Genomic DNA, 15,113 nt, shown 5'->3' with positions numbered 1-15,113 from the left:
AAACCCACTTCAGATGCATGGAGTGAAAATTACAGATACAGGCATAGATATACTGGCACATGAAGAGGAGAACCTTACACTTGGAGAACCAGTGTTGACAGGGCCAATTCAGTCAGCGTGGAGGTGGTCTTCCCAATAATTGATGAGGAGGTGTCAATATCAAGAGAGGAAAAATTGCTTTTGTAGTGAGCCAGCCAATCCAAGTCCCTATTCAAGTCCAAATTAATGGTGTTAAGTTTGCAAATGAATTGTAGCTCTGCAGTTAGGAATGGCACCAGCTAAACAAGCAGGTGCTTGGGGCAGCAAAATAAATGGGGTGGCATAATGCTGGGGCCCAAGCTCAAACCTGAGGTAGTATCCTGGGCTGGATCCTGACCATGCCGGGGGGGTGCTAAACAGTTTGTTGTTCTGCTGCTGGGGGGTGGCAGGGCAGGGAGCCGGCTAAGTGGGGAGCTTGTCCCTGCCGCTCTCCTTCAGGAAGTGGCCACCCCACCCCCCTCATGCGGGAGCCAGTAGCGCAGCCCTGACCTGGTTGCAGAGGACAGACCACTCCTCCTTGGCTTGTTCCCGCCACTGCAAGCCAAGGAGGAGCGGCCCGTCTTCTGCAATCGGGGCAAGGTCACGTTACTGACTCCCATCCAAGAGGTGGGGGGACGGGCAGCTGCTGATCACAGGAGAGCAATGGGAACCAGTGGTGCGGCCCTGCCCCAGCTGCAGAGGATGGGCTGCTCCTCCTCGGCTTGTCCCTGGTGCTCTCCCGTGGTCAGCGGCCACAGCCCAGGCTGGAAGCGGTAGCGCGGCCCTGCCCTGGCTGCAAAGGACAGGCGGAACAAGGCACCCAGGTGGGCCTCTCCTCCTCAGCTTCTTCCTGCCTCTGCCTCCTCCTCTCTGCACTGCCTCCTGCCAGGGGAGGGGAGCAGATTGGCAGCCCGAGCTAAGCCGAACTCATGCCACAGCCAAGGCAAAGACCAAGGATGTGCAGGGCTGGGATCCAGCAGCAGTCCCAACCCCCAGCTGCGGGAGCAGCGGCGATGGGAGATGAATCCACCTTGGGCCAGATACGCAGTAAGATAAGAGTCGGGCTGGGCGGGAGGGGCCCTGGGACCCCTGGGGAGCTTCTGCCTGCTGGAGCCTCAGAGGCTGCCACCTCCCTCCCCAGCCCAGCGCTGGTGCCTGGAGTCTCCTTCTGCCTCCCACCCTGAAGGGGGTGAGCGACCTGGCAGAGAGGGACAGCATCTGTCCAGCAAGTCCAGCACCTCTTCCTTGGCTCCTCTAGCCCCAGAGCAATCTCCATTGCAGGCCCCTCAGGCTCCCAGCTGGGCGGCCTCAGTGCTGGGGAAATGCCAGCAGGGCTGAGTCCAGTGTGTATCTGAGCTCGTGGGGAGCTCTCTCACCCCAATGACTAGTGCCTTACCTATGGCAAGTACAGTAGTGCAATAGGAGCATGACATGAAAAATATCGTGTCACATTGTGACAAGGTCACTCAAATCACGATTACGTGTGTGTACTGTGCTGCTCTATCGGTGCCATTCGTGCTAATTTCCATTTCATGTCGGTACCAGTGGTTATAGGGCTAAAATGCCAGGACAAAAACAAAAATGACTTTTTGGTGCTGCCTACCGGCAACAGAGAGAAATGGCAAAAAGAATTAGAAAAACTATCGCGTACTTCAAAAAAGTATTTTAAAAAAGTCGACAAGGAGAAAGCTCTAAGCAATGCACTAATGGTGATTATTCATCAACTGACGAAGACCAATCGAACCAAAGATGAACAACAATCTGACCAAAGATTATCTTCGCTAACTGATAAAGACGAACAATCACAATCCATCCAAAAAGATTTACTACCTCAGCTGAAGAGTCCAGAAACAAAAACTGTTTTCCAAATCTAAAACTGAAGAACAATTGTTGGAAGGTGGAGAGACTGACATAGGATCAGATCCAAGTACATGGCCGACAACAATTACTGATGCAATGCGAATGATTACTGTGAAAAAAGGTCCTTCAAAACTAGATCCTACATTTGAATATCTATTTAATGAGTTGAATCAATTTATGCCATCCAGTATGAAGAAAAAAAAATGAAAAATGGAGAATAAGTTAATAAATTGTGGTTAATATTCATGGACCAAAGATGTAGGTTTTTTGTTTTTGCTGCAAACTGTTCTGCAACTTGGACATTCTTCTGGCAACTGCAGGTTTTAATGACTGGCGAAATTGCATCAGATTACATTCCGGTACAACAATCGATGTGGTACAGCAATGTCAACTAAATTCAGAAATTCTACGTTGGCAAGCAGTGCTGGAACATTTCCTGGAAATCATTAACTTCCTAGCCGAACAGTGCGTCACATTCCATGGATATTTTATATGAGAATAACAATGGAAATTTCTTAAAATTGGTTGACTTACTGGCAAAATTTGATAATGTTATGGCTGAGCATGTACGAAGAGTGAAAGATGGAGAAATTCACATCCATTATTTGGGTAAAAATACACAAAATGAGATAATAGGATTAATTTCTAATGGAGTTCATAATGAAATTTTAATTGAATTTGAAACATAAGAACGGCCGTACTGGGTCAGACCAAAGGTCTATCTAGCCCAGTAACCTGTCTACCAACAGTGGCCAATGCCAGGTGCCCTAGAGGATGTGAACCTAACAGGAAATGATCAAGTGATCTCTTTCCTGCCATCCATCTCCACTCTGACAAACAGAGCCTCGGGATACCATTCCTTATCCACCCTGGCAAATAGCCATTAATGGACTTAACTACCATGAATTTATCCAGTTCTCTTTTAAACCCTACTATAGTCCTAGTCGTCACAACCTCCTCATGCAAGGAGTTCCACAAGTTGACTGGGTGCTATGTAAAGAACTTCCTTTTATTTGTTTTAAACCTGCTGCCCATTAATTAAAACATGCCAAATATTATTCAATTATAGTTTATTGTACTCAAGATCTGAGCAAAACCAAGCAAATGTCAATAGTTTTACGATTTCTGAAAATTGATGAAAATGCAGAAGTGAAAATTTGTGAACATTTTCTAGAATTTATACCAGTGAATGAAACTACTGGGAAAACCCTCACAGATGTAATTCTACAGAGACTGGAACACTCTGGAATACCTTTAGAAAATGTGTGTGGCCAAGGGTACAATAACGGCTCAAACATGCGAGGACCACATGCAGGTGTACAGCAAAGAATATTGAAATTAAACAATCGAGCTTTTTTCCATTCCTTGCCATGTGCATTCGCTCATTCTGGTTGTTAGTGATGCTGCCAAATCATCCAAATATGCCCTTTCATATTTTACCACAGTGCAAGCAATTTACAACTTTTTTAGTGCTTCCACACACCGTTGGGAAGTCTTGAAGAAGCATCTTGAACAAAAACCTCATACTTAAACCTCTAAGTCAAACTAGATGGGAAAACAGGATAGACACTATTAGACCATTCCAATATTCATCGGGAGAGATTTATGATGCACTATTTGAAATAAGCCAGGACTTGTTGTATGAGCCTTCATTTTGACATGAAGCTGAAATAGTGGCTCAGAAAATGATGCAGTTTCAATTTTCATGTTGCCCAGTTATTTGGCATGATATTCTAAACCAAATTAATTTGATCAGCAAAGTTATGCAGAACATAATCATAGACATATCCGAGGCAAAGCCGATTTTTAATAAAATGCTGGAATATTTTAAAAAATACCGTTCAGATGAAGGATTTGAAGAAACTGTCAAAGAATCAACAACGATAGCAGAGGATCTTGATTTTGAACCGATGTTTGCACCTCAACAATTCATTTGTCCTCGGGAAAAAAACAAGAAAGTTTTGTTATGAGGCTTATGATGATCCTATTCTGGATCCAAACAAAAAGTTTTAAGGTTGAATGTTTCTATTGTATTTTGGATGTAGCTATAACTTCCACTGAAGAGAGATTTTATCAGTTGCATGGTCATTGTGAAACTTTTGAATTTTTATACGATATTGGAAATATTAAAAATCAGTTTTCCAAAGAAGACCTCATGAAGCACTGCCAAGACCTACATTTAGCACTCAGTACTGATAACGCTGCTGACATTGATGCAGTAGAATTGTATGATGAATAAATAGCTTTATCTGAGCTAATAAGTCCTAAAACGTCTCCTCTAAAAGTATTAGAATTTATAGCAAGAAATGATTTTTTCACTCTAAACACTGCTATAGCATTACACATTCTTTTAACATTGCCAGTATCAGCGGCTTCTGGTGAGGGCAGTTTTTCAAAACCGAAATTACTAAAAAATTATTTGAGGTCCACCATGTCTCAAAATCATTTGTCAGGACTCGCATTAATTTCAATTGAAAGTACTATTGCAAAAAATTTAGATTTCACTGACTTATTAAAAGACTACGCAAGTGTAAAAAATAGAAAAATTAAAATAAATTATATGAACTGAATTTATGAGAAACTGGAAAAGACACTAACGATTTTCATTACAGTGTATAGTTGAACTCAAATTGTTTGTAATTGTGTTTTTGTTAAAATTAAATGTTAAAATTATACTAGTAGGAAATTGTTTTGTTTCACTAACTACAGAGTCTCTGTTTTCATTTTTTTAAATTTTAAAACAGTCAAAACAAAACTGCAAAGTGCAAACATGTAAAAGCCAAAAAAAAAGTGCTGGGGGGGACAGCCAAAATTTTTTTTTGCTTGGGGCAGCAAAAAACCTAGAGCCGGCCCTGTCTGCAGTTTCTCTTTGAAGTCTGTTTTTGAAGTTTTTTGTTGAAGGATGGCTACTTTTAAATCTGTTATTGAATGTCCAGGGAGATTGAAGTGTTCTCCTACTGGCTTTTGTATGTTACCTTTCCTGATGTCTGATTTGTGTCCATTTATTCTTTTACATAGAGACTGTCCGGTTTGGCCAATGTACATTGCAGAGGGGCATTGCTGGCACTTGATGGCATGTATCACATTAATAGATGTGCAGGTCAATGAGCCCCTGATGGTGTGGCTTATGTGGTTGGGTCCTATAACGGCATTGCTAGAGTAGTCATGGGGATAGATAGAATAGGCAACATGGTTTGTTACAGGAATTGGTTCCTGGGTTAGTGTTTCTGTGGTATACTGTGTAGTTGTTGGTGAGTATTTGCTTCAGGTTGGGGGAGCTGTCTGTAAGTGAGGGCTGGCGTGCCTCCCAAGGTCTGTGAGAGTGAGGGATCATTTTCCAGGATAGGTTGTAGATTGTTGATGATGTGCTGGAGAGGTGGTAGCTGGGGGCTGTACGTGATGGCCAGTGGTATTTCCCTTGTTGGGCCTGTCCTGTAGTATTTGACTTCTGGGTACCCATCTCACTCTGTCATTATGTTTCCTCACCTCCCTAGGTGGGTAGTGTAGTTTTAAGTATGCTTGATAAAGGTCTTGTAGGTGTTTGTCTCTGTCTGAGGGATTGGTGCAAACGCGGTTGAATCTTAGGGCATGGCTGCAGACAATGGATTGTCTGATGTGTCCAGGATGGAAGCTGGAGGCATGTAGGGAAGTATAGAGGTCAGTGTATATATAAGTAATCTTAAGTCTTGTTCATATTGTTTCAACTAATCCTAGTACCAGCTTTTTTAAAATATGCTGGTGGCAAGCATGGTTTCATATATAGTAGGGAAAGAGCATTAAGCTTTTTATATTTTTTGGCAATGGACCCAAGCCAAAAACCAGATCTTAGTACCACTGAACTATTGGGAAGTTTAGAAACAGATTTGAATTTTGAAGCTGGCTCCTATTTCTGTAATGGACCAATACCTTCAGACTTTGAGGAAATTCTGGTCAGTATCTGGATCCAAAATATGCAGCTCAGGACTCATCTTTAAGCCATTTTACATCTGTGGTTTTGAGACAAAAAGTTCAGTCAGACACTACATGTCTTGCAACAAAATGTACTGAATGTATTCATCCTATTACAAATGTAGCTTTCTTGTACTGGCACCAGACTTTGGGCAAGTTTCAAGCAAGCTGTAATTAGGCAATGGTACGATTCCAATTGGGATTTTCCTGAATGAACTGGATTCTTTCCTTGATGCTTTCAAGTATGTTTGGAATCTCTTGCTACTCCAAGTGTTACCAAAACCAGATTATTCAAGATAGCCCATTTTCCATAAACCCAATTTATATTTGCATCTGCAACCCATTGCTTATTATAAATTGCATGGCATGCTATTTCAGAAGGCTCATATTCTATGCTACCTCAGATGCTGCTGAAGGAGCCAAACTATTTGCAGTTCCATCTAAGCCTTTATTTGCATGACAGACCAGCTCCCTGCCAGACAAAATATTCATTGGTTTCTATTGCCTTATTTCTTCCTCTCTGATCAGACACTTTCCCATGCCACTACGCAAGGAGTTCGGCTAGCACCATTGCAGTAAACAAACTAGAGACATACAGGGCCCAGATGGCTTCAGGATGCCAGCACCAGATGTGCTTTCTGTGCCTTTGTTACCTGCGGTGCCATCGTCCTATATACCTACCCTTGGAATAGTGACTGAAATGTTTTTGTTTCATGCAACCAACAATCTTAGTGCCCTCCTCCTCCCCAACCCTGCTACGCCTGGCAGGCCATATTCACAATGGATGAGACGGGAGATTGGTGCTATGCAGAGGCACTCCAAAGCTGATGTGTTAATAAGCACGGCTTATTTAAAACTTTATGGGAATAAGGGAAGGGAGTTCTGAAACTTATCCTTCACTTTCTGTTGTGGCTGTAAATTCAATGATACACCTGTCTATTTTGTCTGTAGCTGTTGCAGCCTTGAGGGGTGCCTCTCCATACCTGCAGAACACTGGACACAGATGAAGAGGAGGAGAAAGAAGAGGACTAGGGAGGATATGTTTAGTGAGATCCTGCAAAACTAGTGCTGCACCAGACCACAAACAAAGGACCTGGAGGACCAACATGGCAGATCGGATGGAGAGGGACAGAGACGACAGGAAAAAGTGAAGAGAGAAATGCACCAAGACATAGTGGGGTTTCTCAGCCAGCACACACAAATGCTGCAGACTCTTCTTAACCTACAGATCTGGCAATCACCAGACTTGCTACACTTTGCAGTTCCTGGAAAACTCAGTAGTGGCTGCTCCCTCTAGTCCCCAATGTTTCACATGGCATCATGAATCACATCCCTATCCCAACCACTCCACTCTGGAGAACAGTTAGGACACCACAGTTTCACATACACCAATTGTGCCTCTCACAGGGGAGTTTATGTGTAGCCAAAATGGACTGCATTTGTGCTCTAAATGGACAGAATTATTAGCTGCCTTTATAATTTTGAAGTTTCCTTTAGTTAATTAATGTTAGATGTTTGTATTGCATTGTTCTTTAATTTTTGCACTGTTTTATTCCACTCAATAAAATTCTATTTTTTGAAAATAAAGACATCTTTATTAGTTCACTCCATATACTGCAGAAATGCATAGTGGTACTCAAAGCACTCAGTACTTGTAAGTGTACAGCACCACAGATCACAAAGGTTCAACAAAATACCCAGTCATATGTTTAAATGTACAACAAGCACCACATAATTCATAGGTTCTGTGACACTGTAGTAATTATAATTGTATCACATAATTAATATGTTCATTAAAAGACAGTGTTATATTTCTCAATGTACACCGAGCAATACACAGTTTCTAACAGCTCACAAAACCCTGCAGGCCAGAGCACAGTCAAGCACAGCACAACGTGACTTACCGTTAGAGTGCTCTTTCAAAGATTCTCAGAGCCACAGAGCTCCATGGTGAGCTCTTGTAATGGCCCTTGAGTCTGGCTATTCAAAATCAGCAGACAGCCGCTACCCTGCTGCCCTCAACCCAGGTGGCAATTCCCCCCCTTTTGCCTCACAGATATTATGCAGGATGCAGCAAGCAGCTATAACCATTGGATCTAAGTGAGAAAAGTATCCCAATCTAGTGAGTAAACACCACCAATCTACAACCTTGTGATTAAACACCACCACCATCCCTTCAAAGCACATTTGACTTTCATTCTGCACCTGCTGAGCTGGTACTTGAAACTTTCCTTGGTGCTGTCAAGTTGGCCAGTGTATGGCTTCATGAGTAAGGGATAGGCTGGGCCCCCAGGATCACTACTGGTTTTTCAATCTCACCAGTGATAATCTGCCAGTTGGAAAAGAATGGCCCTGCTTACAGCTTTCTGAACAGTCCTGTGTTCTTAAAGATGTGAGCATTGTGAACCTTCCCTGACCAGCCCGCACTGATATTGGTGAAACATCCCTGGTGATAAACCAGAAGAATCAGGCAAGAGTTCTTTAGGAGGCTTTTTCTTAAGCATCTCATACATTGTAATTACATTCACTAAGGGTGAGTGTAGTTGGGCACCAGATCTTAACACAAGGAATGATCACTTCTCAGATGGTGGTCTCCCATTTACAGCCATGTCAGCAGGCATTAAAACTTTAAAAATTTGACCATGGCTAAAGTTTACAACAATATCTTCTGGTAGAGTTAAGAACCAGAACATAAGAGTGTGTCCACCTGATTGCCAATAATGGAATATACAAGACAAATTCTTCCCTCAGTGATACCTTTGCAGCTTGCTGTTTTCAGTGAAGCTGTGGAGGTGTCAAAGGGGGCAGAATTTGGTCAAGTAACTTCAAGTTGGTAAAAAATTCTGATGGGTGACTTCCATAAAGTCCTCCCATGCACTGTGAATTGCAGCATCCGGGCCCTATTTACTACCTCATTTTAATATACTCCAAGCTAAAGGCCTTGATTATGCTGCTGCTGATTTCAGTGGCAAAATTCTTATTGACTTAAGAGTCCAAGTCACCCAGACTACTGAATTAGGCTACATCAGAGTCTTACACTTAGGTCTCTTGTAACATACAGAAGATTTGTAACATTTTATCCAACCCCCCTTCTTCCATCCATTTTTGGTTTAAAAAATGTGCAAGAAACCTTCAGTGACTAAATTCATTACACAGAGCAATTGGACTTAAGAGCTGTGTAAGCGCATCTGAAAATCAAGAGATCCTGTTTTCATCCCCTAAATCACACTCTTATGTTTTCATGTATTGGAGCTGCTTCTTTGCAGCTTTCTAAAAATGGAGTGACTTTAAATTGGTTTGATAGTCTAACCACATTTATCTCCAAAGAAAAATGGAGCTGTGGAAACATTTAGTAAGCAAGTAAACGGAACAGTAAATAACTCATTTCATATGTTCTTAAACTTTCTTCACCCCCCACATTTTCTCTCCTGAAGTACTGGGGAAGCATGAAAAGACGAATTAGAAGGGATTTGATTGCTTCTTTCTTTTTTTTTTTCTGTCTAATAACATGAGACGGGGTCATTTGATTAAATTAATGTCAGGTAAATGAGGACACAAAGGAAATATTACACTAAGTGGAGTTTGTTATCATGAAAGGGTCACAGAGTCAAATACTGGAGCATGAAGGCCTGGATAATTTTATGATCACGGATACCATGTTAGTTATACAACTTAGGGCAGGTCTACACTAGATGCACTACATTGGCACAGCTCTATGCCAACTGGAGAGCGCTCTCCCATCAGCATAATTACTCCATCTCTGCAAGATGCGGAAGCTCTCCCACCAACATAGCACCGGTGTGGACAGTGCTTAGGTTGCTGTAACTTGTGTTGCTCAGGGGGTGTGTCTTTTTCACATCCTTTAGTGACATAAGTTAGATCAACTTAAGTCATAGTGTAAGCCTGCCCTTAGTAAGAAAGAAGTAATCAGATCTCATGCTTGAGGCTGTTAGCTGAGTTCTACAGGCCTGAGAGGAGTATTTACTTCACACATTTGCAGCGTGCGTTAGTTATTGGCTAGGTAAATTTACTCAACCTCCTTTGAGGCATCATGTAGTGGAATCTGCTAGATACAGGATGTCTGACATGATGGGTCATTGAATTGATCCAATATGGCAAATTCTGCATTGCAGAAAAGCTTGGGAGTTTTTTAGGCTAGTCTTGCAGACTAGCCTAGTTGTTGTTTCCTTTTGTACAGATAGAAAAACACAAAGCTGATAGCACTCTCACAAACTGCAGTTAATATAGTACCAGGAGCCTGATGCCACATCATGGAATTGGGCAAAATTGCCTTCTCTCCCTGAAGGTCTCACATTCGGACATCACTGTTGGCCCAAGTGGGGCTGATTACAAGTGTACTGCCAGAAAATGGCCCCAAAATCCCATTCTTTACCAGACTCTGTAAGCACTGCACTAATAAATGACATATACAAACATATCATTCCTGTCATCTGGAAAGATCCCAAAGTGCTTTACAGATTGTATATAGAAATAACTTCATGTTTCAGTGGCAGGTGGTGTCATCTGAAGTGAAATGGAGAGCTGTTCAACAGCAGACAGGAACACTACACCAAAGATGTGAAATATACTTCATCTAATTGAAAGACAGACAGAATGTAATTACCCGAGTTGGAACTGTAGTAAAGTGACAACTCGCCAGCACGGCACCTTCGTGCTGGTTATCCTGGGAACTAGCTCTTTTCCAACATACGGTGTGCCCTCTGCAGGCCAGTGTCTCGCCTGCTTCTGGCCCCATGTCCCTCACGGACTCTGGTGCCTCTTTACCTCTTGGTTCTGCCCCCAGAAGTAATCTCACACTCTGGGTCTCCCCTCTTAGGGGAACCCCCAATCCTCTAAACCCACCTTGCCTCACTGGCTACAGAAAATCATCATCTAGCCCCTGCTCATTGGGGCAGACTGGAGTCTGTAAAGGCCACTCATCATTGGCAAGGGAATCAGACCAGCTGCCTCTGCCTAAGCCAGGGCTGTACTCTGCAACCCCTGTAGCAGCTTCGGCCTTTAGCAGGGCCTGCAGCCCGGGAATTTACCAAGCTGGAGCTCACCAGTTCCTCCTGCCTTACCCCAGCCCTCCTCTGCTCTGCTCTGTCTCAGGTACCTTGCTCCCAGGCAGCTCAGTCCTTCTCCCTCCAAAGTTGGAGAGAGAATTACTCTTCCAGCTCCTGGCCCACAGCCTTCTTATCAGGGCCAGCTGGGTCCTAATTGAGCTGGCCACAGCTGTGGCTGCTTCCCCAATCAGCCTAGATTGGCTGCTTTTCCCCTGTTCTCCAGGAGTGGGGCAGCCTTCCCACTACAGACCCCTGGCTTCCCACAGCCCCTCTGTCAAGGTTCCTTCCCCACTCTGAACTTTAGGGTACAAATGTGGGGACCTGCATGGACACTTCTAAGCTTAATTACTAGCTTAGATCTGGTACACTGCCACCATCCAGAAGTCAGAGTCTGGAGCACTTCCTGTCCCCCCAAAACTCTCCCCTCCCTGGGTGGCCTTGAGGGACTTCACCAATTCCCTGGTGAACACAGATCCAAACCCCTTGGATCTTAAAACAAGGAGAAATTAACCATCCCCCTCCTTTCCCCCACCAATCCCTGGGGAGTCCAGATCCAATCCCCTTGAATCTTAAAACAAGGAAAAATCAATCAGGTTCTTAAAAAGAAAGCCTTTAATTAAAGAAAGAAAGGTAAAAATCATCTCTATAAAATCAGGATGGAAAAATACTTTACAGGGTAATCAAATTTGTATAGCCCAGAGGAAACCCCTCTAGCCTTAGGTTCAAAATTACAGCAAACAGAAGTAAAATCCTCTCAGCAAAAAAGGACATTTTCAAGTTGAGAAAACAAAAATAAAACTAATCTGCCTTGCCTGGCTGTTACTTACAATTTTGAAACATGAGAGACTGGTTTAGAAAGATTTGGAGAGCCTGGATTGACGTCTGGTCCCTCTTAGTCCCAAGAGCGAACAACACCCAAAACAAAGAGCACAAACAAAGACTTCCCTCCACCAAGATTTGAAAGTATCTTGTCCCCTTATTGGTCCTCTGGTCAGGTTTCAGCAAGGTTTACTGAGCTTTTTAACCCTTTACAGGTAAAAGAGGCATTAACCCTTAACTATCTGTTTATGACACCCTCTTACTCTTGCAGAAAGCGCCATGGAAACTTTAACAACTATAAATTGTCAGGACTTCAGTTCCACATCTTACTTCTGAAGCAGTCACCTTTCTTCACCTTTAATTGCAATAGCATTTCACTTACACTGAAACTGCCAGGAGAAGGACTTTTAATGATGGTACCAACTCCTAATAAATGACAAAGAGCACAGTAGCGAAAAATAAGTGTGGTAATTTATTATCTATCTCAGGTAGCAATATGGCCCCGCTCACCATAATATCTGAGCACCTCACAACCTGACTAATGCTTTGGGAGTGGGATCTAGTAGCTTCCCCCTCTGGATCACCAGTACTTTTTTGCCCTGGTCAATTAAGACTGAAAGTTACTTAAGGCCGTTCATTGGCCTGGGTGAAATGAATTTGATAGTTTCACACCAGTTCTCAGTACTAAAACTGGTCAAAATTTCTTTCTTCTTTCTTTCTTTTTTTTTTTTTTTTTTTGGGGGGGGATGACAGAAAATGGCCTTTTGATTAAATATATTTCTGTGAAAAAATTGTGTTTTCATAAAAAATACCAAAACCATTTTGTTTAAAGAGAGACAAATTTGGTGATTTGGTTGTTGAAAAGTAAAAAATATTTTGGATTTTTGATAAAAATCCAAATCTTTTTTTTAAAGAAAAGTTTGTTTTTACCAAAATTTTACAGGAAAAAGAAGAATTCCTGATCAGCGATATGCAGTAGACAAGTAACAAAACCAGTACTACAGTACTACAGCTAGGGTGAGCAGCCTCAGCAGAGAGGCCATGAAGAAAATGCAAATGGAATTCACACTTTTCTTTCATAGAGGTGAACTTCAAGGTCAGACAGACCAACTGAAGAGCTACATGGAGGAAGCTTGCACTGCTTCTGGCCATGATATTCTTGTTCTATGGATAAATCTAGCAGCTTTTATAAGCACTAAATCCTCAACGTTTTTAAGAATAAAAAAATGGAAATTTGTCACCCATCAGGTTAAATTTATACTTTGAAGATACATTTAAGTTAAAATCTGATTGACTTAAGTGAATCACAAAGCTTAAATTCTCCAGTCTGTAAATCTTTTGGCATATTCAAGGCAGCTCTTACCTTGATTTTTAGTGTGCTACGTTTACAATTTAGGGGATCCCATGAAATACTAAACTGAGGTCATGCAGACTTAAGAAGAAAGTCTTCGGAAACTTGTAACACTGGCCTGTTCACACATATTTGTAGTATTCAGGCCTTCAAATGCAAGTTTCAGGAAATTAGAATTGTTTTCCTCTCATGGGTGATAAAGCCCAGAAAACAAGGTTTCCCAGTAGAAATGCTCACAGAACTTTCACTATATTGTCTCAAACAAAACACTGTGATTTTTAGTTTCTAATCAAATGCATATTTCTTTAAAATTCTGCTCCTATGTAACTTGTAAATCATTTGGGTGACAGCTCACTGGGAAATATGAGGCCAATGTTGAGCTGATATGGGGAGAGGAAGGGAGAGGAAAGCATTTTTCTGAACTAAACAGTTTTAAAATCTCTTATCTAAACAATACACATGGGGATAAAAATATTCTTAAAATATAAGCTATGAATTTTTAGCAAGCAAGCAAATTGAAGTATGCTGCTGCCTCCTTGTGGAATTTTGTATGTCCATCTGGAATTTCCTCTATACCTAGAATTGAAATGCATCACATATTCTAGTTAACTCTATTTAAAAATATTCACGTCTTCTGTTCAATTAAAATAGGAACAATGCACCACAACAGACAAGCTGAACTGTAATAGATGCAAACTTAGATACATTAGCAATCAGCAAGAAAAAAAATCTGTTAAGCTCCAATCCTGAGCCCATGTGCTACCAATTGTGATATCAGAACCTGAATTTCAGAGCGTCTCGCATGACCAGGTAGGATTTAGTAGTCTCCATCATTGCTGGGATAAAACTGATTCATATGCAGTTATAATCCATCAAAAATTGCAGAAGAAAGTATTCTTTTTATGGAGCTCATGGGTTTCACTAAACAAATTCACAGTTCCAAAGTAATTTTCAGAGAACTTGCCATATAAACATGTCTTTAAGAAAACGTTTTTTCTTTCAAATCAAATAGTACTGTCTTTTTGTAGATTACTAATAACAAAACATATAAGTTGGTCACTCAGGACACACTGCAATGTCTAAGGCTGAAGTGGATTTAAAATACTGCTCCACTCCCTACACTCACATTATTTTAACTATATTGCTAAGGATGGATTCATTTTTCATATCCAAGGCCTCCATTGTAAGCTTGAACTGATTCCACAATGGTGAAGAATTGTAAAATATTCTTGTTGTTCATGTGACTATGCAGCTTCCCATTAAGAATTACACACTGACAGCCTCTCTATTTTCAGGACAATATGCTGATTAGTGCTTTATAAATACCAAAGGGACACATCATAGACTCCTAAATGCATATTCTCCATGCTTAGCTCTCCACCATTCTGCAAGGAATGGGAGGCTTGACTGCATGTATGACACCATTTCCTTCTCATTCAACTGGAGTCTAGACTGGGGGATAGGGTGGAGACTAGGTGAGCAAGGGACAGGAGTACATCACCAGTTCTCTGGCCTCACAAACAAGGAAAGATAATACAATCTCAGGCAGTATCACTTTTCCTGTGGAGCTCACCTAGCAATTCCTATATGCAGGTCAGTCCATAATAATAGAGACCCAGAGAAGTTATGCTGCCAGGGAACTGGGGTTAGGGTAGGGTTGGGCTAAGAGTGTGTGACAGAAAATACCCATGATCTCACTATTGTAATATTTTTTCTACAAGGCATTTGAAAACTCAATATGCTGGTCAGTATTGTCCTGACAAAATGTGTGTGGCAACATTGTATGGAAAGTTATAAGATTTCCCTGTATGATGTTATTAACCCATGTTCCAAACCCCACAGCCCTGCCCAAAGAGAAGTCAGCAAACTGGTCTGTCCTAGACAAAGGAATGTGTGCTTGCCTTAATTTGCATTTAAGCAGTAAACACAGTCATCAAACTGGGAGGGAAACAAAGAAAGCTAAAACAAGTGAGAAAAAGCCAGCAGAGAACATCCTTCCAGATAGACACAATGTTTCCTACAGCCCAGCTGTAAATATTTTTCAAACAGGG

The 15,113-nt window shown here is 41.8% G+C and overlaps 1 long non-coding RNA gene across 1 annotated transcript; it reads left to right on the top strand.

Moving 5' to 3' along the window:
• The first annotated feature begins 4,582 nt into the window (after nt 1-4,582).
• LOC115646909 lies at nt 4,583-14,863 on the top strand. The gene is made up of 3 exons (XR_003999170.1): nt 4,583-4,594; nt 6,698-6,705; nt 14,784-14,863. It is a non-coding gene; the product is annotated as an uncharacterized LOC115646909 (long non-coding RNA).
• The last annotated feature ends 250 nt before the right edge of the window (nt 14,864-15,113 follow it).

This window comes from Gopherus evgoodei, chromosome 1, assembly GCF_007399415.2.
Source record: "Gopherus evgoodei ecotype Sinaloan lineage chromosome 1, rGopEvg1_v1.p, whole genome shotgun sequence".
NCBI classification, from domain to species: domain Eukaryota; kingdom Metazoa; phylum Chordata; order Testudines; family Testudinidae; genus Gopherus; species Gopherus evgoodei.
The sequence above is the reverse complement of the archived record's forward strand: the minus strand, read 5'-3'. Positions and strand labels throughout refer to the sequence as shown.